We start from the raw sequence: 27,813 nt of genomic DNA, 5'->3' as shown, positions 1-27,813 counted from the left end.
TCTCGCCCATATCCCGGGGCCTGAGGATAATTGTAGAAAGTAATTCTATTTGAGGAACAATCGCTCCAGCAATATGACGGTGCACTCAAAGCTAATGGATCCAGCGCCCTTGCATACTAAGGACGAGTTTCAGCTGAACACAGGGTGTTCCTCAAGAAAGGTCTCATTACCCATCAAAGCTCTGCTCTCACCGAGCTCTCAGCAGGCAGGCAAAGAACGTGAGCATTGAGGGGAGGTGAAGGCTCAGAGATGACATGTGCCCTCGGCTCCTTCTGGGGGACCAGGAGGGACTGGGGCAATGGGTCAGCTTGCAGGAAGCACGGGCCCTGGACAGGTGCTCTGCATACCTAACTTCAGCCTCCCCTTGGAGGATTGTCGTTGCTAGCCCAATTTACAGGTGAGTAAATTGAGGATGGGAAAAATAAAGGGATATGTCTGAGTCTTCACAGCTGGTAAGTAGGGAAGCTGGGATCTCTCCAGAACATTGCTCACATCTTCCCCGACTCCTGCTTTCCTTTTGTTGACTCAGTTTCCCACTTCTGCCTAGCTTGTGGCACTGCCTCCTCACTGTTCTCCCTGACTTTGGTCTCCCCTCCAGTCTATCCCACACCTACCAGTTTGACTCATGAAATACAGAAATGATGCTGTCACCCCCCCCATTAAAATTCTTCACTGCATTTCAAGAGATGCTGGGGCTCTTTGATGCAATCTTTGCTGGCATCCCTGTGCCTAGCCCCCACCTATACCCCAGGCCCACCCCCACCAGCCCTCTTCTGGCATGCTGTCATGAGCCCAGCCACTGTGCGTCCTGTGTGGTGTCCTTTCAGACCCAGACACTGCTTGCCTCCCAGCCGTGCTCTCTGCTGCTCTGTCAGGCTGGAAAGCCTTCCCCATGTCCTGCCCAGGTAATATCCCCTCATCCTTTGGGAAGGATTCTGCTGGGCATGTCTTTCCCTGGGCCTGTGAATGGCACTTCACCCAGAAGCTCTTGCTTTGATGGTGCTTCTCATCTGCACTGGGGGCTTCTCCAGGCCAGGAGAGAGTGGGGTACAGTACTCAGAGGGCAGCTCCCGGCAGCCCATGAGCTCATGCCCAGCACTGTGCCGACTCAGCCTGTTCAGGCTTCTCCGTCACTCACTCAACACATATGGATTGAGGGTCCACCTTGTGTCAGGCCTGGCTCTGGGCACCGGCCACAGCTGTGACAAAACAAATATGAACCCCGCCCAAAGGGCTGCAGCATTCACTGAGGACAGACATCATTGAGGTACCAGTTGTGGGGTGAGGGGGTGGGGTATCAGAGCCAAGTCCCTGGCTGGGGGAGGCCTGGTGGATTAGAGATGAGTGGCAGGTCAGTGGCAGGAGCTTGAGGGAGAGCGGAGTGAGGTCACAGAAGTTGCCATGGGGAAGGATGGGTAGCCACTGCAAGGTCCTGACTTATGCCCACCACTGTGGCTTCTGGGAAAAAGATAGACTGTCGGGCAGACGGGCACAGAAGAACAGGTATAGGCTGGTGCAGGGACTGAGTAAGAGACAATAGGAGCTTGGATAGGGTGGGCTGGGAGGTCAGATTCCAGGTTTATGTGAAAGGTGCAGGCCATGGGATCTGCTAGAAGGTGGGATGTGGGTGATGAGAGAAGGAGGCACCCAAAGAGACAGTGGGACTTATAGCCTAAGAAACCAGAAGGATGGAGGTGGCATCAGCTGGGATCAGGGGAAGGAGGGATGCTTACTGGGGAGGGAGATCAGGACAGGTGACTTTTGAATACCCACTGGACATCCAAGGGAAATGTCTATGATTGGACATGAGCCTACCATGGTGGTCCCACCCTGGGACCCTATCCCTGGCCCCCTCACAGGATCAAGGCAGTGACAGCAAGTGGCACATGCCCCCCCCCCCGGAGTCTGTCCTAGAGGTCTTGGCAAACTGTGATGGGTCCTAGGCACCGTATACACACGCCATTCACACAGGGGTGCCTAGTGCACGTATTGTCCCCGAGGGCTGGCCCCTGCTTCAGGGGACGTTCCCTGGGAGCCAGCACACTGGCCTATATAGAGCAAGGGTCATGTCTGTGCCTTTGATGGTAATAGGGGGAGGGCAGCCTGGAGGCTCAGGAGAGCTGCTGCATGCCTTCCCTGGAATCAGTCCCCCGAGGGGTGAACTCCCTTCCTGTCACTGCTATTGAAGGATGACTTTTCTTCTCTCCACAAGCCGGCAAATTAATTCATGCCATCTATTTTCCCGACTCGGATCAAAGGTTGTCAAATTCCTTTACCCACTTAATGATCTGTAATATACCTTTCCATTTCCTGACCAGGCTATTAGATGAAATAGAATTCATAATAGCCTCCCAACAGCATCTGTGCACCTGTGTACATATGCAGGGTCAGACAGGAGACCCTAGGAGCCTCCTCATTGAGGATACCACTTTTATTAAGAGATTCTGCAAACCTTATGGTACTCTCGGTGCCAGATTCTGTGGGTCATGTGAAGCTGAAAATATGGCCTATGTGCCACTACTTCCCCTGACATGGCCATGGCAGACATTATTAATCAATTGTAAGCACTCTTCACCATTGAATTCAGACAAGGCTTCCCTATACAGCCATCAACAGATGATATCAGTCCCAGCCTGGACTAGGAAAGTGCTTAACCACCCAGACAAGAGAAGCTTTTACCACACTGCCTCAGTTCTTCCTTCCTTTCCCTTCCCTTCCCTTCCCTTCCCTTCCCTTCCCTTCCCTTCCCTTCCCTTCCCTTCCCTTTCTATCTACATTCCTTTCTTCCTTTTCCTTCCTTTCCTTTCTTTTCTTTCCTCCTCCCTTCCTTCCTCCTTTCCTTTCCTTTCCTTTCCTTTCCTTTCCTTTCCTTTCCTTTCCTTTCCTTTCCTTATTTCTTCCTTCCCTTCCCTTCTCTTCCCTTCCCTTCCCTTCTCTCTCTCTCTTTCTTTCTCTCTCTCTCCCCCTCCCTCTCTTCCTTCCTTCCTTCCTTCAAAAAAAAAAAGTGCATTGTGGCTCCTAAGCATGGATAAAATTAGGTGACCAGGATCCTCCAGCTGAACCTCCAAGTTGTTCAAGTACACCCAGCTTAGAAGCCTATTCCAGGGCCTGGAAAGAGTAGCCCCAAGCCTCCTTACCTCCAACTTCACAGGGCTGTTGTGTAGACCACCCAAGCACCCAGGCATGCAAACACCTTGCCAGACAATGCTGGGATTGGCAGTCAGCAGTGATCAGGCGATCCTTAGAAGACACACACTGAGTTATCAGCCTCACCCTACTGGCTTTGTGGCATTGAAGAGTGAACATCAAGGCCAACCATCAAAGCCCATGGCCACCTCACCTGGCCTTGTTTCCCTGCAAGGTGGGCTTGCTTTTGGCCTGAATGTGACACCTGCTTGGGGCACAGATTCCTGGTGTCTCCCTGGTTGTTTACCTTGAGAACAGTGTCTGTGCTGGCCTCTTGTCAACCTTGGCCTCTTTGGGCCTGTCCATTCCCTCCCTCCTCTCCTGGAAGGCCTCTTCCCTGCTCTGACTCACCAGGAAGGGCCTCCTCCCCCAGCTCTTCTGAGCTCAGCCCATACCAAGAGCAGAGGAGGCCAGGACAGGGTCCCTGAGAGTGGGATGAAGAGAGATGCCTCTAGAAAAAGCCAAGAACTCACTGTCCGCTTAGCTCCAGGAGAAGGCTTCAAGAAGGAGAGAGGAAGATAGAAGGAGGATCAGCCTTGAGAGTTATCCTGAACTGGTTGCCTTGGAGGCCATACGACTTGCCATATGTCCCTTTGTCACCCAGCCTCTCCCAGACCCTCACGATTTTCATCAATCACAGCGTGGTCTTCCTGGACCTTCAACCGTGCTCTGGAGCAGTGAGGCCCGCTTCCCTCACCCCTGCCTCGACCTGAGCCTTTTAAGCAAATCAGCAATGTAATTATTGATCTGTAAGAGAAAAGGAATTAATACGGCCGCCCACATCCTTTGTACATAAGAGTATTTAACAATGAACTCTGCTTAAACTTCATAAAAGCCTCTTCAGCAAATCAGCACACAAGTATTGATCTGGAAGCCCGCCTGTGAATCCCAGCTGTCTGCCTCTCCCACTGAAGGACCATTAGTTTGTCTTGCCGGACTCTCCTTTTTACGTTTATGGCCTGGCACTTTCTCCTGGGACGGTTTCCTCTGTTTCTCAGCAAGGGCTTGGCTCCCCGATTTTGCTGACCCTCCCTTTTCCTGGAGTCCAAGGTATCGACTCCAGAGCACGCCAGGTGGGTACTCTCAGGCTCGCATTCTGCAGGCTCATGTTGGGCCCAGAACCCCAAGGACCAGCCTGCCTGGGGGACCCCTGTGTAACACAGCTGGAGTTCTTAATGTTCACCCACGTGTTCACCTCCCAACGAGGCCGGGCATTCCCATCTCCACTTTGCAGAGGAGGAAACCAAGACCCGAGGTGTACTGACCCTCCTAGAGTCACACAGACAGTAAGGGCCAGGCACCAAATTCAAACCAATGGCCTGAGCAACTTCCTTCCTGGAAGTGTAAGCCAGGGACTGGCATTGCCCACAGTAGAGCAAATTGGGACAACTGTCCAGGATACCATGGGCTCTAAGGCCAAATGCATCCCTGAAGGGGACTCTTTCAGGCACCAGATGAGGCCAAGTTGTGCAGCAAGGCTCAGCCATAGCACCCACTAGACTTGCCTCCCACAGGATGACTTTGACCCTTGACACCTTCCTGTCCACTCTTGACCCAGGCTATCAGCCCACCCATGTGCCCGTGAAATGGGGGCCCTGTCCTGTATAACGAGAGTGGCAGGGGCTAGTGGTGGGAGGGTCATTCCTACCTTGCAAAGCAGTGCTCTTGGCTCGTGCCGGCTGCATGGGGCCCTCAGCTGCCCAGTCCCTGGAGCAGGGCAGCCTGGGTCCCGTGGCCTCACATCTACCTTCCCAACTATGGCTTTGGAGCCTAGGTGTAGAATCAGGGTCTGTGGGTCTGGTCTGGCTCAGGCCTAATCTCAGGGGCCCCAGAACCCCTTCTCCTCTGGCTACAATAACTGCCTCTGTGAAATGGGCTTTGGCCTTGGTCTCTAGGAGCCCGCTAGCTCCAGCCCCCTGCACAGCAGCAGAGCAGGGGTGGGAGAGCCCCCAAACCACAGACCCCAAGTCCCTTAGAAATGCTGGGCACATATAGGTGCCCAACCCTGACAACCAGGAACTGGCTGTGGCCGTGCCCACCTCAGCCCATCCTCTGCGAGCTACCAGCCTGCTCCTTGTCTCTCTCAGTTTGGCCTGGGCCTCAGTGCTTCTCTCCCCTCTGGTCCCTTGCACTCTTCTCTCTGTCTGTCTTTCTTCAGTCTTTGCCTTGTCTTCTTCCCATTTCCCTGTTTCTGTTTTCTTCTCTGCCAGTCCCTGTTTTCCTTTCTCTCAGTCTCTGCTTCCTTTCTGACATTAGGTTTGTCTGTCTAACCCGTCCCCACAACAACGCATGTGCAGAATTCCCTGGACCTGGATTGGTGATGGTCATGGCCAAGTCTTGGGAAGGCCCTGGGCTCTGGGATGCCACGTACCTGGAACAGGGGTGGGCCATCCTGTGTGGGCGCCTATGCCTCAGGGGCTCAGAGAAGGCATCTCCTGAGAGCCCATTGAGGCTGGGCCTCACTCCTCCTGGGAGGTTGTGGGGCTAGCTGGGGCCCCCAGCCTGCTTCACTGTACCTGGCGGGGTCCTCACTGGACACAGCTTCCGTAATGTATGCTAGAATGGCGCCTCTCCTGCCCTGCAGGCCTCACTGGTCCCACTGCCTTTCACGGTACTTTGTAGGGCCTACATAGTCAGGGGGTTGGGGATGGCTCTGCTCAAGAAGATTCTGGGGAAACCAGAGGACCCAGTGGGTGCCGTGTTTCACAACATCCCTCCCCACCCCCTTCCACTCCTGGCTCTTACTGGCAGGGAGAGGCTCAGAGGGTTGACCAGGATCCTGCCTCTGGATGGGCCGTCCAGGAGCTGAGGGTCACTGCCTCCTCGCCTCCAGCCCAGGCCTGGCTGGGTAAGGTGCTGTCCTCAAGCTCAGACAGCTTTGTAGAGTGCAGGTCCCCAAAGGCATATGCCTTGGTGAGAGAACATTTAAGGACCATTGGTGCACTGGGAAGGAGGGGCTCCACTGGACCATGGGCTGGGCACTCAGGCTTTAGTAACCTGCACCCATAAGGGCAAACCAGGCTGAGCCAAGGAGGGGCAGGCTGAATGCCAGGCTCTGTTCAGGGTCTGCAGCTATGGAGAGGGGGTGTTACGCCTTGGAGTGCCCTGCCAGCTCAGGGTCTGTGTCCTCAAGCTTCATCAGGATCTTCCTTAATTGCAGGCAGCATCAGGAGGGTGTTCAGGCCTCAGCACAAAGGGGTAGAGTGGGGTCAGGTCCTCAGATTTTTTAAGAAGTTGAGGTGGGGCAGCTGAAGGGTCCTGCTGGTGGGGGCAGTCCTGAGGTTAATGCTCCCAAATCGGTGACCCCCTAGAGATGCGGTGCAGGAAGCATTTTAAGGAGCCTCAGTACAGCTTGTTCACTTTTGGCTCCTAAAGGCTGTAACTGTTGCAAGGGCAGGGACAGTCCCCAGAGGGATTCTAGAAAATGAAAGACCCCACTCTCCCGGAGCTGACCACACCCATACTGGGTCAGGACATACCAGGGCCCACCGAGCTCCCTCTGGGGCACCCCCCTCGAGAGGGCCCTGGAGCTATGCCATTCCTCTGCAGAGATCCCCACCCGGGTAGGGGCCTTCCCCTCCCTGCCAACCACAGCCCAGCTCTCCTGCCCCCTTGCCTGCCCCCCTGCACAAGGTATAGGAGACTTAGAGACCCAGTCAACACCAGCTGTGGGCTGTCAGAAGGGTAACCCGCCCTCCCCCCTCCCCCTCTGCTTCCTGCTGCCCTGAGATCAAAGGGTGTCTCCTGGGTGGCAGTTCCTGTCATCAGCCTTAATGGAAGCTCTCCCGATTAGTAGAGGGGCTGGAAGGAGAGGCAGCCAGGCGGGAGGTGGGAACATCAGATCTGGGCTCCAGAGTTGGGGGGAGAGTACAAGAAGGTTCCTTTCCACCCCAGGTCTAGCATGGGATTTGGTAGGGCTTGTGCTGTGGTCCTGTACGTGGGCCTGCCCCTCCCTTGGCCCCTCCAGGATGCTTTAGAGCCCTCCTATGTGGAGGTGACATGGGGTGACAGAGTAGGGGGTTGACACCTGGGCCCCAAATATGTCCTGCTTCTCCTTTGCATAACCCTCAATTGGGTGGCCATGCCCCACAGTGTCCCTCATGAGTGTTCGAGAATGGGTATAACTGAGAGCCCAGGCCTGGGCCTGCATCCTCTCTGACCTGTGGCCTGTGGCCCTTAACCACTCTCCCTTATGTGATGGGTACAACTCCAGGCCTGTGAAGCTAGAGACCCACTGTGCCTGCCCAAGTCCCTTGAAGCCCTGTAAGATACATAAGTACATGGGATGACGAGTCTCCCAGGGTGTGGAGCCCAGACCAGGTAGCAGAGAGATGGCTGGCTTGTGACTCAGAGGTCCCCAGCCTGGCCTGGCCCAGCTGGCTATATGGCTTGAGCAGGCCACCCTCCCTGGGAGTCAGTCTCCTTGCCAGGACGTGAGGGTCTTGGCATGACCCCATCCTCTGGACACTGTGGTGGCCCGGTGGGGCCCGGAGCCCTTTGTCCTCGGTTCCCTCCCCCTGGGCCAGAAGGTTCATGTCTGTCAGCTCCTAGCACTTTGCTGCCCCAAGCCAGATCCCCTTCATAATTCAGTTTAATGCAATATGGCACCACTTTTATTGACACTGCTCCTATCAGGAGACTGGTGAGAGTGATGCCTACCTATACCTTCCTCACGTTGCTGGGCTGGCATTCCATTTTCACAGACCCCTGGGGCACCCCCAAGGATAGGATGTTGACAGAAGCCTGGGTGGTTATCCCAGTGGGCCTCCTTTCATTTCCTGAGAGTGGGGTTGGGGGAGGGCAGCCGCCAGTCTCTGGGTTCCCAGAGTCCAGAAAGCCTGAGCCCTGCACTGGCCTGGCTAGCGGCTCCGGTGCAGGGGCAGGTGCGGGAGATGTGCCCTGGCACCGAGGGCCAGGCTGAGCCCAGAGGCGGGGCGCCAGAGGGCCTGTGCATGGTGGTGAGGCTGCTACTCTTCAGAACTTCGCTGTGGGGTAGAGACCATGGGCTCCAGTCAGCCCCTTGTGCGGACCCCACATCTCTGCCACACAGGGCAGGTACTGGAGCCTCAGACCTCCTTCCTGCATCCCCCTCACACTGTTGCCTCTTCTGGGCCACAAGGTGAGCCCCAATGTGATTTGGGGGGCCGATATCACTTCCTCTGAAATACCAGCTCAGAAATACCAGCTGGAGAGCTTAACTCCCAAACTGAACACCCCTGGGCGGACCAAAGATTTTTAACAAACCCATGTCACCTCTGGGCAGGGTTAGGCCCAGAGGGGCTCCCCGTGGGTGGGTAGATGCATGCACGTCCATGAGAAAAAGGAACCCCGTTCAATGGCCCCATGGCCTCCCGTGTTAGCCAGCCCAGACCTGGCTTGTAGGGAAACATCTGCTAGTGGAGGGTTGGGTGTCCCCATGGGGTCCATACTGCAGCACCGCAGACCTCTCTCTGGCCTACATGGGATGTGTACCTAGAGATGTCCATGCCCATCCAGCCTGGGGGTGGCTCCAAAGAGATGTACGGACAGCAGGCCTGAGGGGCTTGAGCTGGCCAGGGACCCCCCAGAACTGCCCATGTCTTCCCACCAGGAAGTAAGCACCCCGCCTTGTCTCTCTTGAAACAGGTCTAGGAACAAGGCAGTCGTAACTGTGGGAAATGTTGATCGGAAGCATGATAGAGCCTGCATTGCTCTGCAGGCCACCTGGAGAGTTCTGGACAGAATAAACCCTACAGGCCAATGTACCTGTGACAGCTACCCTCCCACACCAGGTAAGATCAGCCCGGTGTGCCACCCAGTCATGAGGACAGTCTGTCACACGTGCCATCTGAGCTCTCTCAAGGTGGAGGTGAGGTTCAATGGCTAAAAGAATGACTGATGGAGGCAGCCACGTGGAGGCTGGAGGGGTGGTAGAGAGGGGTGGGTGCAGTCCTGGGCAAGAGCAGGTCAGGGGAGGCAGGTCAGAAGAGGTCATGGCGGGCTGTGACCACCACTCCCGGAGAATGGAGCTCGGAGCCAGTCCCACATTCATCTGGCTCTGCACTGCCAGCTGGGAGTGGCTGTGCTCTGCTTCACCGATAGTGTGGCTCAGGTGGCCTCAGACAAGGCCACGCCCGTGAGCTGTGGCCCAGGATGGAGGGAAGATGTTCCTCCCTGCACAAAGCGTTCAGGGAAGCAGCTCGGCCTCAGCCCAGCTAGGCCCATCTGAGGTGCAATCGACCTGCCCAGCTGAGCTAATGGGACCCTCTGGGCATCGGGTTCAGGGGCGGGGTTGCCTGTAAGCAAGAATCGCGGGTGCTTCATCAGCAGGCTGCCTCATGCAATATGTAACAGCACATTAACCTGCACTCCAGGATTGAGCCAGCACGGCAGAATCTGCTGGTACTTGGAGGAAGAGGCACAAGAATGGGCCTGGATGGTTCCATAGCATGCGAGGCTGGGGACGGGAGGTCTGGACCCAGTGGCAGAACCTGAACGCCCTGTCCTTTTGGCACCCCCTTTGCTTCCGTCTGTGGAGCTTCCACTCACACCAGCGTTACTCCCACCTTCCCCGTGGAGCGCGTTGGTAATTACTTGCAGATCCCCCTCCCACTGTGGCTCCAGGAAGCCACACCAAGCTACCCGAGTGGACAACAAGGTCGAAGCTATTCTGACACTTCGAGCTCTGACGCCCCGTAATTCTAGGGGGTCCCTGATAGTTACTGCACCTACCTCTGCTACCTGCACATTCACAATGTCTGCACTAACACCTTCTCAGCTCCTGGGAAAACCAGACCCAGGAAAGTCTATATTTAAGACACAGAGCAGGCAATATGATCCTATTTTATATGCCAGGAGACTGAGGCCAAGAGAGAGCCCGACGTTGTGCCAATCTGCCCAGATACCCATGGTAGGAATCCAGACTTGGAGGCGGCTTCCTGACCTGCTTTCAGATTTCCCATATAGGTTCCCAGCCTCCCTTTCCTCAGGCCTGTAGGTGGTACCTCCACTGCTCATACCCTTAGTGATGGAGATGTCTCTGCCAACAGCTGTTGCTCTTCAGGCCTGGGCACCCCCTGCCTTCTGCCTCATGGGCCATCTTATGCCAGAGTCTGAGACATGGAAAGACACATCACTCTGGAGGCCACCAGACTAGGAGTCAGGGGAATGGATAAGTGTTCCAGCTCTGCTGTTTGCCAACTAGGGGAAGTTAGGGAGCCATTTTGCCCCTTGGAGCCTCAGTTACATTGTCTATAGTGTGGTGTTGCACCTGCTGTGTGAATTCACTGAAGTGTATGTTTTAGATGTCCAGGGTCCTGGCAATGGGTAGAGTCAACACCTAGAGAACTCACATCCCCTCCTCTTCAAAGCTACTTTGTGAACCAGGAGGAGGACTCAAGTATTCAAAGGAAGACCCTTCGCCATCAGCTCAGGAGGCGGCAGGAGGTAGATCCAAGTTCAGATCCCAATTCTGACCCCGGGTGCTGCATTGCAGTCATCAGTTGGGTTTCGTGCTGTAGACCTGTGCTTCCTGATCTGTATAAAGGGCACAGCAGGCTCCATTTCAGCAATGCTATGTCTTGGAGATCCTGGAAATCCTCTACACACACACACACACACACACACACACACACACACACAGACATGCCTTAGAAAAACTGGGAAAAATATAACAAGCAACATTTAAATACATGGCTGAGCTTTTGAGAAAGTGAGGGACATTTCCAGGGATATATATGAAGAGAGAGAGCCCCATTCCCTTACCTGATATTGCAGTGATCAAGAGGGAGGCAGGGGGGTGGCTTGGGGAAGGACTGAGGCTTGAATATACTCACAAAGAGACTGCATTGTGTGATGTTAGCATCCAACTACATGAACCTTTCTTGAAGGGCTGTCATGAAATAAAACAACAACCATCCAGTTAAAACATCACAAAACTATAAAACTATATCACCCAATAGCTGCATACTTTATTATCATCAGAGAAACAAATGTTCCTCAGTTTGGCAAATTTTGTAAATTGGTCATCTGACAAGTTCTGTCTTCATCAAATTGATTTTTTGAGAAAATGACTTTTGGCAAATTGGTTTTCAGTAAATTGGCACTTTGGTGAACATGTCAGCCTGCTTCTAGTTTTAAAGGTCCTCAGAAGAAAGAGGTCAAGGGCTTGGGCCCATGAGAGGCAGAGAGTAGGAATTGAGACCTAGAGAATAGGCAAATTCCAGGAAGTGATGACTCCAATGCTAAATTCCACCAAATATTTAGAGAGGAATTAACATTAGTTCTTCTCAGACTCTTCAAAAACACAGAAGAGGGGATATGCATGCTAACTCTTTCTATGAGGCTAGCATTACCCTAATACCAAAGTCAGATAAAGACATCATGAGAAAAGAAATTACAGGCCAATATTCTCTATGAATATAGATATAAAACTCCTCAATAAGGGGCACCTGGCTGGCTCAGTCGGTTAAGCATCTGACTTCGGCTCAGGTTCCTCAATCATGCTCTGTCTCTCTGTTTCTCAAAAATAAATAAACATTAAAAAAATCCTCAATAAAATATCAGCCGACCAATTTGAGCAGCATATTAAAAGGATTATATACCATGACAAGTGAGATTTATGCCAGGAATGCAAAGATAGCTCAATATAATAAATCAATCAACATAATAAAGCCTATTAGTAGAATGAAGGGGGAAATACCCAACATGGTCATCTCAATTAACACAGAAAAGGCATTTGACAAAATTCATTACTCTTTATCAATAGAAACACTCAGAAAACTAGGAATAGAAAGGAGCTTCTTCAACATGATAAAGGGCATTTATGAAAAACCCACAGGTAATATAGCCAATGGTGAAAGACTGGCAGCTTTCCTCCTAAAATTAGGAATCAGACAAGGATGCCCACTTTTACCACTGCCATTCAACACTGTACTGGAGGTTCTAGCCAAAGTTATTAGGCAAGAAAAAGAAACAAGGACATCCAAATTGGAAGGGAAGAAGTAAAACTATCTCTATTTACAGATGGCATGATCTTATGTGTAGAAAATCCTAAGGGATCCACAAGAAAAGTACTAAAACTGACACATGAGTTCAGCAAGGTTGCAGGATACAAGATCAATAAACAGAAATCAGTTATATTTGTATATTCTTGCAATGAACAATTGGAAAATGAGATTAAGAAAACATTCAATTTCTAATAGCATCAAAAAGGATAAATTATTTAAGAATAAATTTAACAAAGGATATACAAGACTTGTTCCCTGAAAACTCTAAAGCATTGTTGAAAAAATTAAAGACCAAAATAAGTGAAAAAATACTTCATGTTCTTGGGCAGGAAGACTTAATATTGTTAAGATGTCAATACTACCCAAACACTACCCAGATGCAACACAACCCTATTAAAATTCCAAAAGCCTTGTTTGCAGAAATGGAAAAGCAGATACCCAAACTCAGATGGAATTTCAAGAGGCCCTGAATAGCCAAAGCAATGTTGAAAAAGAAAAAAATGTCAAAGACTCACACTTATAGCAAAACTCATTGCAAAGCTATAACAATCAAAACAGTATGGAGCTAGTATCAGGATAGACATACAAACAAATGGAATAAAATTAAGAGTACAGTCTATGGTCAACTGATTTTTAGCAGAGGTGCTAAGCCCATTCAATGGGGAAAGAATAGTCTCTTCGACAAATGTGCTGGGACAACTGGATATATATGTGCAAAAGAATGAAACTGGACCCTTGCCTCACACTATATGCAAAAAATTAACTCAAAATGAATCAACAACCTAAATATAAGAGCTTAAACCATGAGACTACAGGAAAGTATATAGGTAAATCTTCATTAACTTAGGTATGGCAATGGATTCTTAGTTATGACATCAAAAACCTGAGCACCACCACCAATAACAAAAACAGATAACTCTGACTTTATCAAATTTAAATGTTTTGTGCATCAAAGGACATTAGCAGGAAAGTGAAAAGACAGCCTACAGAATGGGAGAAAATATTTGCAAATCATATATCTGATAAGAGTTTAATATCCAGAATATACAAAGAACGTCTAAAACTCAACAACAAAAAGACAAAACAACCAATGTAAAAATGAGCAAAGGACTTGAACAGATAGTTCTCTGAAGAAGATATACAGATGCGAATAAGCACATGAAAAGATGCCCAGCACCAGTAATCATTAGGGAAATGAACAACAAAAAAAAAAACTTCAATTAGTTACCACCTCACACCTACTAGGATAGCTATAATTAAAAGCAAATAAACCAAAAATGGAAAGTAACTGTTGGCAAGGGTATGAAGAAATTGGAATCCGCTTACATTGCCTGTGGGAATGTAAAATGGTACAACGTCTGGAGAAGAATTACCATATGACCCAGCAATTCCATTCCTAGATATATACTCAAAAGAATAGAAAACGGACTCAAATACTTATATGTCAATGTTCATAGCAGCATTATTTGCAAGAATCAAAAGTGGAAACAACCCACATGTTTATGAACAGATGGATGGATAAATAAAATGTGGTGAGTACACACAATGGAATAGTATTCAGCCTTACAAAGGAATGAAGTTCTGGTACATGCTATTACATGGATTAACCTTGAAAATATTATGCTAAGTGAAATAAGCCAGACATACAAGGGCCAATATGGTATGATTCCATTATATGAGATATCTAAAATAGGCAAATTTATGGAGAGAAAGAAGATTCGAGTTTATTGAAAGTTGGAGGTGGGGCATGGAGAGTTATTGCTTAGTTGCCATAGAGTTTCTGTTTGGGATGATGAAAAAGTTTTGGAAATAAATAGTGGTGAGGTTTGCACAACATTGTGAGTGTATTTAATGCCACGAAACTGTACACTTAAAAATGGCTAAAATTTTTAAGCCATTAAACTTAAATATATTCTATATATTCTATTACAATAAAATATCCTATTACAATAAAAAATGTTAAGGGAACAATGGTGAGCAAACAAGTTGGTAAATCTGTGGGGAGATCCAATAAAGCGTTGACAGTTCAAAGAAAAACAATAATGATTAATTTGTGGCCGTACAAACACGACAAGGCTGATATATTAAGAACAAAATCCAGTGCATATTTAAGGAGTGGGGCAGAGAGGTTGACTGTGTCCAGAACTAGTCTGCATGTTCTAGTACACGGGTTAAAACTTTCAGGGCAATTTATTAAAGTAAAAGAAAATATGACTTCTGCATTCGTTTCCTGTGGCGGCTATTACAAGTTACCACAGATGTGGTGAATTACAACAACGGAAATGTTATTGGCCCAGAGGCCAGAAGACAGAAACCAAGGTGTCAAGAAGGCAGGGCCATGCTCCCTCCTAAGGCTTTAGGGGAGAATCCTTCCCTGCTTCTTTCAGCTTCTGGTAGCTGCGAGAGCTTGTGTCTCAGCACTGCAATGTCTGCCTCTGTCTTCACAAAGCTTTTTCTTCCGCAAGTCTTTGTCAAAATCCCCTCTGCCTCTCTGACATAAGGGTACATGTGATTGCATTTAAGACCCACCTGGATAACCCAGGATAAGCTCCTCCTCTCGAGACTGGTAATTTAATCACATCTTTGGGGGAACCAGTTGTCAGCCTACCACAACTTCCAAATATCAGGAAGAGGAAAAGGAAATACAGAAAACTCAGTCTCTCAAGTAGATGTTAGGAGAGCAGAGGGAAAATAGAGGTCTAGAAAAATTCAGGACAAAAATTAAGTGATGGAAATAAATTCTCATAGATCAATGAAAACAACCACCACAAGTGTACTGAACAGTGACTGTCAGATTGGACACAGAAGCAAAATCCAGCCACATGTTGCTTACGAACTTCACACTGGAGCATAGGAGGCGAGAAGACGGGGGAACCCTGCCACATAAATACTAATTGTGGCCGTGTTCATCTGCAGACAGCATGGACTTGAAGACACCAAGTGTCACTGGAGACAAAGAGGGCCATTTCTAGAGAGTGAACCAAAGGGAGAAAGTGTAGCCTGCTCGAATGCATTGAACCCTCGCTCCTGTGAGGCCAAATAAGTCAGAGCGTGTGACCCAGATTTATGAAGAAAAAGGCATTTTCCTGAAGGTTGTGGGGGTGTGTTCAAGATCATCCCAATCCAGCTTGGCTCCTGGAGAACAGCTGGACCCTGTTTTGGGTGGAGCCGCCTCAACAGCCTAGGGGCAACCCAGTGATTAAGCGTGCCTTAACTCTCCAAGCCAGGAATTGCCCAGATCACCTTCGGGGAGACTGTGGGTGGAGGGGGAAACGAACCCAAGTAATTGAATGTATGGTTTGAATGAAGTCTGTCGTTGCTGAGAATGACACTAGGTAAGAAAGAGTTGATTTACAGCCAGTGGTGACAGAACTACCGTGAGGCTTACACATGGCAGAAATGGAGAAAGAAGGGCTGACTCCTGGGGTCCCCTGTGGGGCAGTGACCAGAGCAGAGCCTGGCTGGTCTTGGCGTCGGGGGCCTGGTGGGATTCTGCTCCTTTCCCTCAGGGCCTCATCTGAGGGACGGGGGTGGGTGTGCTGAACCCTGAAGCCTGGAGAGCATGAATTCTGTGTGAGGTGGGGCCTCACTGTGAGCGGCCCAAGGCCAGGACTTTCCCTTCTAGGGATGTTCCTTCCTGATCCCAGAAGCCTCTATCTCTTCATCCTTGGCCTACAGAGACCCTGTCTCCAGAATGAGCAGAAATCAGAATCTACCCTTGAGGACATCATAGGCCATCCTGTGGGCTGGAAGGCTTATCAAGGGCTTTTAAGACTATAACCTCTCTCCAAGCTTACTAGCACCTTCCCTGCACCATCCCCCTCCTTCACACACACACACACACACACACACACACACACACACACACACACAAACATGATGACTTTGGACTGAGTTCCACAAATCTCAGCATGTATTTCAATATTATAAGAGCCTGTATTGATTTTTGGAAGAAGCCACTTTTAAACTGCATGTGAAGACCATTCTGTCTGGAATCTTATGCCAAGTCTAGGGGTCTCCATGTGAGGGCCATCTCACCAGGGCATGGGGAGTTTTGCCCCTTTCAAGGTCATCCAGCATCCTTCTGCCTTTCCTGGACATGCCTTCCCCAAGGCCAGCCCCTTGGGGTTCCTGGAGAGATGTGGTCCTCTCTTGGAAGGAGAAGGTCTTCCTCATCACCCTTAAAGCCCCCCACTCTGCCTCAACACTGTACTGCATGCACATCCAAGATTGCTCCAGGGACCCTGGGCTGACAGGCCACTCAGCTTCAGAAAGAGCTACCAGTCAGCAGGAGCAGGGGAAGCGGCACAACCCCCCAGCAGGAGGCAGGTGGCAGGGTGGTCTGGGACTGGGAGCCAGATAGCCTGGGTTCAGATCCCAGCAATGCTTCTGACTGGCAGCAGGCCCTCTCTGAGCCCCAGTGCCCTAGTCTGTATACTACATGGGTCACTGGCTATGGGCAGTACACCTATGTGCAGAAGATGAAGGAGGCTCAGAGTGTGAAGGGCATGCCCAGGGGACACACTGCTAAGTGGTGTCATCTGCATCCAGGCCACACAGCCTAAGCTTGTCCCAGACCAGGTGTGTGAATGGAAGCTGGGACACACTTGGGACTCCTGGGCCTGGAGTCTAAGAGCCTGTGATAGTTAATTTTATGTGTCACCTTGACTAGGTGCCCGGATAATTGGTCAAACAGTATTCTGAGTGGTTCTATGGGGGGTTTTTTGGATGACATTAACATTTGAATCTGTAGACTGAGGAAAGCAGATTTTCTTCCCTAATGTGGGTGAGCCTCATCCAATCAGTTGAAGGCCTGCATTCAACAAAAGCCTGACACTACGCGGAGCAGAGGGCAACTCCTCCTGCCCGACTGGAGGAGCTGGGACATTGGTCTTTTCTGTCCTTCAGACTCAAACTGAAATACTGAGTTGGCCTTCAGACTAGAACTTATACCATCAGCTTTCCTGGATTTCCAGCTTACCAACTGTGGATCTTGGGACTTCTCAGCCTCCACAATCATGTGAGCCAATTTCTTATGTCAGAGAGAGAGAGAGGCAGAGAGAGAGAGAGAGAGAAAGAGAGAGAATATCCTATTGATTCTGTTTCTCTGGAGAACCCTGACTAGTATAAAACCCAAAGATGAAGTGTGGCCCTGGGGTCACTGTGCCCAGAAAGGATCCACTCCTCTTATGCTCCCAGGCAGGGCTCCTCCTGGAGAGCAGGACCACACTGATGCCTCAGCCAGAGCTTCTACAGTCTGTAAGGTCAGCAGTCATGGGCTTAGGAAACCCACCCCGAGGTCTGTGCTGCTATGAGGAGAGGCAACATGGGCTGTGAAATTCAGTGGGCTGAGGTGTATGCCTGACTCAGAAACTCAACCAGCTATGGCCTGGGGCACGCTACCTACCCCCTGTAAGCCCCAGTTCCCTCCCTGTGAAATAATGATTTAAAAGCACTTGCCTTGGGGTGGCACCTGGGTGGCTCAGTCAGTTGAGCACTTGGCCCTTGATTTCAGCTCAGGTCATGATCTCACAGTTCATGAGTTCGAGTCCCATGACGGGCTCTGGACTGACAGTGCAGAACCTGCTTGGGATTCTGTCTCTCTGCCCTTCCCCCTTCCCTCTCTCTGTCTCTTTCAAAATAGATACATAAACTTAGAATAAAAAAAGATTCTCTCCCTCTCTGCCCCTCTTTCCTGCTTGCATACTCTCTCTCTAAAATAAAATAAAATAAAATAAAATAAAATAAAATAAAATAAAATAAAATAAATAATAAAGTAAAAATAAAAGCAATAAAATCCTTGCAGGATTTTAAATGCCCAGCCCAGTGCTTGGCACATAGCTGACACTGGATAAATATTAATTGGTGGCAGAAAAACTAGAGACAACTGACCACCACAAAAAGGTTGTGCCCTGTAGCTGAAGAGCCCAGCTCCCAGGGCTGCATGCTCAGAGGCCCCTGGCCTAGAAGACCTGCCAGTGTCCACTAAATGACTCTCATAGACACTCCAGAGGGCTCGCCCAGCAACAGTGCTCAGTGCTCAACCCTCCTTAGACTGACCTCCAGGCCGCCTGGCCCAATGTGGACATTCTCCATGGCCAGCCCGGCTTATAGCTCCAAGCTGAAGTGGAGACGTGGTGTTGAGGGTGGCAGCAGGGCCGAGGGTCCAGAACCAGCCTGTCCCTCCTGGGCCACTGAGCTGTCATCTTGCTGATGCTCTGTATTCAGAGCATCACGTCCCTTTGGGTCGGACAGCCGTGGTGTACAGGGTGCAGACAAGCAAGAGGGCCTCTGGCTAGGCTGCAGAGCCATGGCCCTTTGTGCCTCCCATGTCTTGTGCACAGCCAGACCATTACCTCCTTTCAGAAAGAGCCTTTCAAAGAGGGAGGGCTTTAGAAGGAGGAGTTTCCCAGCAGAGATTTCACATCAGCCCCTTGTGTAGGATTTGGATCATTGATTTTATTGATAAACAGAGAACACCGCTTGACAAAAAACAAGGGAGGGCTATTATAAATACATGAAGATGGAATGGAGCCTGTTTTCTGAAGGCAGCAGGGCTGTCAGACTTGTGCTGAGATGCCCCTTGCTTCCTTCTGCCTGGGCCTGGGCTCCATGCGAGGAGAGGCGGTGACACAGCGCCACAGTGGATCTAATGACTTCCTCTGGTGGCCTCACCTTCCTCCCTGTGAGGGTCTCCAGGTCTGCTGCTGGGGTTCTGCCCTTGGGAAGCTTCTTCTCTGTGTAGGCAGCACCTGACATGGGCTAAGGCATATTTTTAGTGCTAGAATGCAGGGAGGGGGAATGCCCTTAGGGAGTGCATTCTGCAGGGTCCTGGTAGGAGAGGACATGCTGCAGAGAGGGCCTTTGGCCATGGTGCCAGATTAGTCCCAGAAGGGCCAGGTGGGGGTGGACACGCAGGGAAGGGACTGCCCAGCAAGAGCTGGGCCTTGCCAGAGACTCATGGTCATTCACCCCAAAGACAGGAAAGCACTGGGGCAGGATACCCATTCTCCACTTTGGGATCGTGCCCACCTCCCAGGGCCCCGTGAGGGCTAGAAGACATAATGGTGCTATCCAGCCCAGGATGTGAGAGGACCCCCTGGCTTTCTATATTTTCCATACTATGAGATGGTGTCACTGCTGGGAGGAGAAAGCTTTTCAGACTGACACTCAGCCTGGCCCCAGTAGAGAGGTGAAACTCCACCTCAGGCTCTGTGTGAGGATGGGTGGGGGTGAGGGGTGGGGGTAAGGGGTGGGGTGGCAAGTTTCAGGCCTGGTTGTCATCCTGAGTAAAATTAACAAAATAAGCAATGAAATAGGGAACATTATTACTAACCTTACAGAAATATAAGGGTTCAAGAGGAATAATATGAATAATTATATGCCAACAAATTATATGCCTAGATGACATAAACACATTCCTATAGAGACAAAGACTACTGAAATGGAGTCAAGAATAAACAGAATGTCTGAGTAGACCTCTAACAAATAAGTTGATTATTATCCCAATTATTACCCACAAAGAAAAGCCAAGGCCCAGAGAACTTCACTGGTGAATTATACCAAAAAATTTTTTTCCACATGAAAAGATGCTCAATGTCATTCATCACCATGGAAATACAAATCAAAACCACACTGAAATACCACCTCACACCAGTCAGAATGGCTAAAATGAACAACTCAGGAAACTAAAGATGCTGGCGAGGATATGGAGAAACGGGAACCCTCTTGCACTGTTGGTGGGAATGCAAACTGGTGCAGCCGCTCTGGTATACGAAATATTTTAAAATGAATTACCACCAATCATTCACATACTCTTAGAAAAAATAGAATAGGAGGGAAAACTTCCCATCTCCTTCCATGAGACCATTCCATGATTGCAAGACTTGATGAAGATACCACAATAAAAGAACACTATAATAGACCAATATCCCTTATAAATATAGACACAAATATACTAACAAATCAAATCCAGCAACATATAAAAAAAAGGATTATATACATGAGCAAGTGAGATTTATCCAGGAATGTAAGGTTGGTGTAACACTGAAAAGTGAAGCAACCTAAAACACCATATTAAATAGAATAAAAGGGGAAAATCCACATGATTATCTCAATAGATGTAGAACAAGCATTTGATAAAATACAACACATTTTCATGTGACAAACAACCAGTAGACTAGGAATAGAAGAGAACTTCTTCAAGTTTCTGAAGGGCATTCATGAAAAGCCCACATCATACTTAATGGTAAAAGACTTGTGTTTTCCCACTAAGGAACAAAACAAGGATGTTTGCTTTCACTACTTCTATTTGATATTGTACTGGAGGTTTGAGCCAGGACAATTAGATGAGAAAAAAAAAGCCATATAGATTGGAAAGGCAGAAGTAAAATGATTTCTATTATAGGTAATATAATCTATAAAAAAACCTTAAGGAATCCATAAGAAAGCTATTAAAACTGATACATGAGTTCAGCAAGTTTTCAGGATAGAAAATCAGTAGACAAAAATCCTTTGTATTTCTATATACTTGCAATGAACAATTTGAAAATGAAGTTAAGAAAAATTCCATTTACAATAGCATTGGAAAGAATAAAATAGGAAAAATTTTAATAAAATATGTGCAAGACTTGTTCACTGAAAACTATAAAACATTGCTTCAAGGCATTAAAAAGGATCTAAATAAATGGAAAGATATCCCATGTTCATGGATTGGTAGACTCAATATTGCTAAGATGGCAATATTTCTCAAATTAATCTACAGATTAATCCCAGATTAATCCCAGATTTTGTTTTTGTTTTGCTTTTGCTTTTTTGCAGAATTAGTCTTAAAATTTATACAGCAATTCAAGGAACCCAGAAGAGAAAGAAAACAAAAACACAAAACTTTAGAAAAAAGAATAAAATTGGAAGACTCACAACTTCCTGATTCCAAAACTTACTACAAAACCCCAATAATTAAGAGAGTGTGGTACTGGCTAATGACAGACATATAAAGCAATGGAGTGAAATTGAGAGGCCAGAAGTAAGCACATACGTTTATAGTCAATTGATTTTCTACAAGGGTGCCAGGACCATTCAATGAAGAAAGAGTAATCTTTTCAACAAATATTAAAAACATGTATAACTGTGTATCTACATACAAAAGAATGAACCTAGATCTCTACCTCACACCACGTACAAATTTAACTCAAATGGATTATAGACCTAAATGTAAGGGCTAAAACTATAAAACTCTTGGGAAAAAGCCCACAGGAGTAAGTGTTCATTACCTTGAATTAGGCAATGTTTTTTTAGATATGACATCTAAAGCCAAGTGACAAAAAAAAAAAAATAGATGAATAGAATTTCCTCAAAATTATAATCTTTGGGGCTTCAAAAGACACCATCAAGAAAGTGAAAAGAGAAGGATGGAATAAATGTTGTAAATCATATATCAGATAAGGGACAGGAATCTGGACTATATAAAGAAATCTGACAATAATAAAAGGACAAACCTAATTATTAAATAGGCAAAGGATCTGAATAGACATTTCTCCAAAGAATCCATACAAATGAATAATAAACACATGAAAGGATGCTTGACATCATTAATCATCAGGGAAATAAGTCAAAACCATGCTAAGATACATCTTCATACCTGCCATGATGGCTAGAATCAAAAAGTCAAATAACAACAAATGTTAACAAAAATGTGGAAAGATCACAACCCTCATACAATGGTTCAGCTGCTTTGGGAAGCATTCTGGCAGTACCTCAAAAAGTTAATACACCTACTGTAGGACCCAGCAATTCCACTCCTTAGTATCTACCCAAAAGAACTGAAATACATTACACACAAAAAGGTACAGAGATGTTCACTGGCTGTATTATTCATAGTAACCCCAAAGTGGAAACTACCCCAGTGTCCTTCAACTGATAAACGGATAAACAAATCTGGTGTATCCATACAATGGAATATTATTTGGCCATAAAAAAGAATGAAGTACTCAAGTGCCTGGGTGGTTCAGTCGGTGAAGCATCCAACTTCAGCTTAGATCATGATCTCATGGCTTGTGAGTTCAGGCCCCACATCAAGCTCTGTGCTGAGGGCTTGGAGTCTGGAGCTTGCTTCAGATTCTGTGTCTCCCTCTCTGTCTGCCCCTCCTCCACTCTCTCTCTCTCTCTCTCTCTCTCTCTCTCTCTCTCTCTCTTTCTCTCTCTCTCTAAAAACCAAATAAACATTAAAAAATTTTTTTAAAAGAATAAAGTACTGACACATGCTACAATATATATGGCTCTTGAAAACATGCTAAGTAAAAAAAAAAAAAAAAAGCCAATCACAAAAGACTATATACTGTATGTTTCCTTTAACATGAATGTCCAGATAGACAATCTTTAGAGACAGAAAGTAGATTAGTGCTTGGCAGGGGCTGGGGACTGGGGAAGGAATGGGGTGTGCTGATAATTTGGTTTGGTACTTAATTTGGGGGTGATCAAAATGTTCTGAAATTAGATAGTGTTGGTGGTTGTACAACTCTGTAAATATACTAAAAACCACTAAGTCTATACACCCTTCAGAGGGTGAATTCTATGGTATGTGAATTATAGCTCAATAAAGACATTATTTTAAATTGCCATGTGTTTCAACAATTTTTAAAAATTTCTGTGCTTTAAAAAAAATTTTTGTTCTTGGAATCGGTCTAGAGCCCAGTGGAAGTTGCTAGCCTCTGACTCATTGTTTCTCTCTTTCCCCTTGCTTGTTTAGGCCAGGTCACTGGTGACTTTCCCAAAAAACCTCTTCAAAAAATCTGGGAGTCTGGAGATCCCCAAGCTGGGCCTCCCGTTCTGCAGCCTTGGCAAGACTCGCCATGTCCTTGAGTAATGCCTGTCCCTGAGAACCATCACCCCCAAGGTCCACTGAGTCAACCTGAACAGCAGGGGGCAAAGGAGTTAAGGGCCTGGCCCTGCCCTGGCTCTGCCTCTTAACCCCAAGTGCCTACTCGTCCTGTGAGCTATGCATCCATACTGCCTACCTCCCAGCTCCAACACATGCCGTCCCTGGGCTTGTCACACCACAGACGTTCTGGACTCCCAGGACTCATTTTTTAAGGCATCTGAGTATCCACATTTCTCAGGAATCATTCTCAAAAATCCCCATTTCTCCCTAATGAATGCTCCTGGCATCTACTGGTGGTCCTGAAATGGGCCAAGTCACTGAAAGAACCATTTGTCAACTCTGTCCTGACAACATCACTGGGCCTGCAGGTAAGTGGATGCCAGACTCCGGGGTCTGGGGTCTGGCCCAGCTCTGCTGAGGACTCCGGAGGGGACCTTCTCTGTATATATCAGAAGGTATCTGAGTTTCAGTTCCCACAAAGGCAGATGCCGAGACAAGGATTTGCTTCAAGGCGTCTATCTGGCAGGTGTTTGGGGGAGGCACAGTGAGTGAGGCAACAGAGGAGGACGGCTTGGGATCCCAGAGAGCGCTCAGGAACCGCAGAAAGTCTGGCTCCAGAGCCCGAGTGCATGACATGGCTGTGCCCCTGTCTCTTGGCCAGTTAAACTCACGTGAAGATCCGAGATATAACGGTGAAAAGCTCTGACGCAGAGTCAGTGCTCTGGAAACAGCAGTTGCTATGATAATAGTTATGAGAACCCCTGTGAGGATTAAATAACACACTGAGATAGCCCAGTCCTGCATCGTCTCACAGGAAGGCTGATTTCTCTTCATTCGCACGACCCTAACCAATCTGCCCAGCCCCACATTGCTGATCTCCCAGAGGAGGTCGTGTGTGTGTGTGTGTGTGTGTGTGTGTGTGTGTGTGTGTGTGTGTGATTGGTGCCTCCCCCCCACACTCCAGCCTGCCCGGGACCGCTGCAGAGGACCTGAAACAAGTGCACAAGGGAGGCAGCCGTGTTCCACTTGGCCCCAGAGCTAATGGAACCGCTTCCATCACCACCAGCCTAGGCTTTAATCATCCACGCTTTCAAGTGGAAGGCAGAGCTCCCCAGACACCAGATAGGCCATCATCTTCCAACTGGGGGTGCAGAACAGGGCTGATGAGGAGAGACGCTGGACCTTCTTTGCAGGCAGACCCCACGAGGGGCCAAGATCACCTCTAGGCTGGGGGTGGGGCATGATGATGAACAACAACCAGAGGCAATGAAATCAATCACTCCCCCTAACCGCAGCTCCCACAGACCCAGGTGGGGAGGGAGTGTCCCCCACCTCCAGATGGCTCTGGGACATAAGGCTGGCAAGGCAGAAAGCCAGCCCTGAACTGGGACTGCCTACTCCATGGTTCTCCAAATACGTCTTGGCCTCAGAGCCTTGTTCAAGTGAAACGTTACATGGAGACCCAATGCATAAAACTGTCTGCTTGACATCAGCCTAGGGGCTGCTCCCTTTCTGCCCTGCGCCCCCACTCCCAGGCTGCCCCTAAGAGAACACTGAATAGCACACTTGAGTGGTCCCCTGTCACCCTGCCCTACTTCCCTACAGTGACCATGATCTGGTGGACGGCCACCGTCTCCCCAGACCACACCGGCCCTTCTCACAGCCTCCTCTCCCACCATTCCCTTCTCCCCCACATCCTCCCACCTGCCCTTTCCACCTGCCCGTGGCCCTCCCAACCCAGTGCAGAATGAGGCAAGGGAAACATGCGGTTAAATGTTGTGAAGCTTCTTCCTTTCTCTGTCTTCCTTTTTTTCCCTGTGTTTTCATTTGATGTTTAATGTCCTTCTAGGTAAAGAAAAACTAGAATGTTTAATTGTTGGTATGAACTTTACCATTCATCTTTCTATTGTCCTATGCCAGTTTTAAATGCAAGCATAAGAGTATTTAACTCATATGCAGAATCAGTAAAACTTCTGTAACTTGCAGGTGCATTTTAATGGCGTGAACATGTCATACAACTAACTGTTTCACTTTCACTCCTTGCCACCACGGCACATTCTACCAACACTCTCCACCTCGGGAAGGAGGTGAAAGAGACAGGAAGGAAAGTCACTCGCTTTTCCTCTCCTGTGTCACCAGGGCCCAACGATGCTGGTTCTAACAAAAAGCAGGGCCTCTGCGGCTGAGCATCCCCCCAACCCACACACACACACCTCATCCGCTGTCCACAGGACGAGCTCTTTGTCCTCCCTGAATCCCAGCCCCACACGGTCCACCAGCACCCTGTGCTCCTGAGATTTCTGAAGACATATGCAAACAGGGCTCTGCCCATATCCATGTATCTCCCCGATCACCCATGCTCCCTCAGCCCAGGACAGCACTTAGAGGACACAAGTTCAAAGATAAAATTATTAAGACTTTCGGGTTTGCTACAGCTGAGCATTGAACCCAGCACAGGCTCTTGAGCGCAGGACCCTGTACCGCTGTGAGCACGCCTGCTGCCCGCTTGCTTTCTCCCTTGGCTGACTGATTCTGATTCCACATTGCTGGGACCTTATGGGGTAGAGGCCCTCCCAGTGACCCAGGGCCTCCTCTCTCAGGGGCTCCTCCTGCCACCCAGGCTGCTGTTTATAGGTGTGGCTCTCCCACTAGACCACAAGCTCCCAGGGGCAAGGCTGTGTTGGTCCGGTTGGCCACTGGCCCCAGTCCAGAGTCTGACACAGTCACTATTTGTTAAACGAACATATAACGAACAAATAACTATTTGTTAAACGAACATATCAACCGCTCACTGAGTATTAGTTGGGCACCTAAGATGGGCCAGGCGCCTCCGGGGTCAGGGAAACTCTCTCCCAGCCCTCCCCTGCTGCCCTGCTCCCCTGCTGCCCTGGGGCTCCTGTGGTGGGGGGGGGGAGGGGCAGCCTGTCCCCAGAAGGAGGCCTCCCTGACTTGGAGCTGACCTGCTTGTCCCACATTATCGATTTTCAATTGACCTCCACCTTCCACTTTACGCTTCAGAGCCTCTGCGGCCTGAAACCTCTCTGAACAAACCTTCACACCCTGGGAAGACCAGCTGGGCACCCGGGTCGGGTCAGGTCAGGTCAGGTCGCAGGGTACCCTCGCCTCCCCTGGGGAGTCCTCAGGCCTTCAGCCATCAACACCCAGACCATGACTTCTTTCCTTTTTTACGCTTTTATTTTGAAAATCTCAAATCTACAGAGAAGTTGCGAGAGTACAATGAATTCGCGTGTACCCTTAAATTCAACAATCGTTAACAAGGTGAGGACACCCTCTTGCAGGAATACCACACAATTATTGAGGCCAGGAAATTGAACAGTGATGCGACTCTGCTTTCTAATATTCAGTCCATATTCAAACTTTACCCATTGTCCTGACATAGAGATCCTGCATTTCATTCGTTTATCAGGTCTTTTCATTAAGGACCTTTTCAGAGAAAGGAGGGACTCACAGCCCTGCCATCCTGCCAGGCCCCTTTCTCTGTTCTCATCCCCATGCTTCCCATGCATGTGCAAATATGTACACACACGTGTGCACGCATGCACAGGCACACACACTGACACACACACACACACACACACACACACACACACACACTGGTCCAGGGTGGGGTCTTGAGGTCTGCACACAGGCCCTGTGTCGGCCGCCTTCTCACACATGTTACCCCTTCAGGCAGCTAATTCCCCTCTCATGTCTGCACATCCTTATGGTAGATGTGCTGTGCTTTGTTTATAGATTTTTCCAGAGAAGGAGGGCTATCCCTGCCTTCCTTGACATCATAAGGCCTACTGAGTCTGAGTCAAGGGATCCTCTGAGGGGCCTCCCTCTGGGTCAGGGCCCAGTCATCCCTGCCATGGGTATTCTCCTCCAGGCCAGCCTTGTTCAGGGCCAGCTAGCCTGTGGTACAGGAGTCGACCCTGCCTCCAGAGACATCGGCAGAACTGAAGGAGTGAGTCTGGGGCATGTAGCCGTAACCCTGACTTAGCAGGAGGCGTGGGGAGCTGCTGGCACAGAGCAGTAGGTTCCACCCCTGGGTGAGGCATTTGAACCCAATGATTCTGTGAGTCTCAGCTCCACAAGACCTTGGGCAGGTTCCCCGGCCTCTGGAAGCCTCAACTGTGCCCCTCTAGAAAATGGAAAGAATAATATCTATTATAGGAAGATTAACCCATGCTCAAAAAAACCTTTCCTATCATTCTGGAAATGTATTAGGTGCTCAGTAAAACTTGGCAACCACCATTACCATCACCCCTTCCTTCCCTTCTGAGAGCACAGAACCCGGACTGGGCATGCTGTCTACAGGGCACTCAGGCATTTTGTCCATCTGCACTGCTTTCTCCTTTGTGCCAGACGAGGCCAGGAGTCAACTTCTGTACCAGCAGAAGGGTTTCTTGTGAGGTTCCCAGGCCCTGCGAGCACTACACCTTCCTCTGCAGATCCCCCTACTGTCCATGAGCACCCACACGTGAAAGGACCAGAAGAGGGCCGGAGCCCCAGACCCACGTGCTCAGTAGCCCCAGGGCACAGAGCCCAGCCCGGCAAACAGCAGCATGAAGCCCAGGTCCCCTACTCTTGGCAACCAGGAGAGGCTTCCTGTGGACGCCACCTTCCTTGGCAGTGGAAAGGACAGGGAAGGTGCCTGTTAGGGGCATGGTCCAACCCAGTGACACTGTCCAGTGCAAGTCTCAAGCCCTACGGGCTGCACGCAGCCCCTGCGGCGATAGTAAGGTGCACCAGTCCACT

General features: G+C 49.0%; 1 long non-coding RNA gene across 3 annotated transcripts; it reads left to right on the top strand.

Annotated features, from left to right (window-relative positions):
• Positions 1–1,329: 1,329 nt before the first annotated feature.
• On the top strand, positions 1,330–23,848 carry LOC122232031. 3 transcript variants are annotated; one of them, XR_006209350.1, is made up of 4 exons: positions 1,330–1,503; positions 8,812–8,957; positions 10,470–10,611; positions 22,921–23,848. It is a non-coding gene; the product is annotated as an uncharacterized LOC122232031 (long non-coding RNA). The 3 variants fall into 3 exon arrangements; XR_006209351.1 differs by lacking the exon at positions 10,470–10,611 and adding an exon at positions 17,082–17,193 and having other exon boundaries at positions 1,332–1,503; XR_006209349.1 differs by lacking the exon at positions 10,470–10,611 and having other exon boundaries at positions 1,348–1,503.
• Positions 23,849–27,813: the final 3,965 nt, after the last annotated feature.

The sequence above is a fragment of the Panthera tigris genome, chromosome D2, assembly GCF_018350195.1.
Source record: "Panthera tigris isolate Pti1 chromosome D2, P.tigris_Pti1_mat1.1, whole genome shotgun sequence".
NCBI lineage: Eukaryota > Metazoa > Chordata > Mammalia > Carnivora > Felidae > Panthera > Panthera tigris.
Note: the sequence above shows the minus strand (reverse complement) of the source record. Positions and strands in the feature narration are given on the sequence as shown.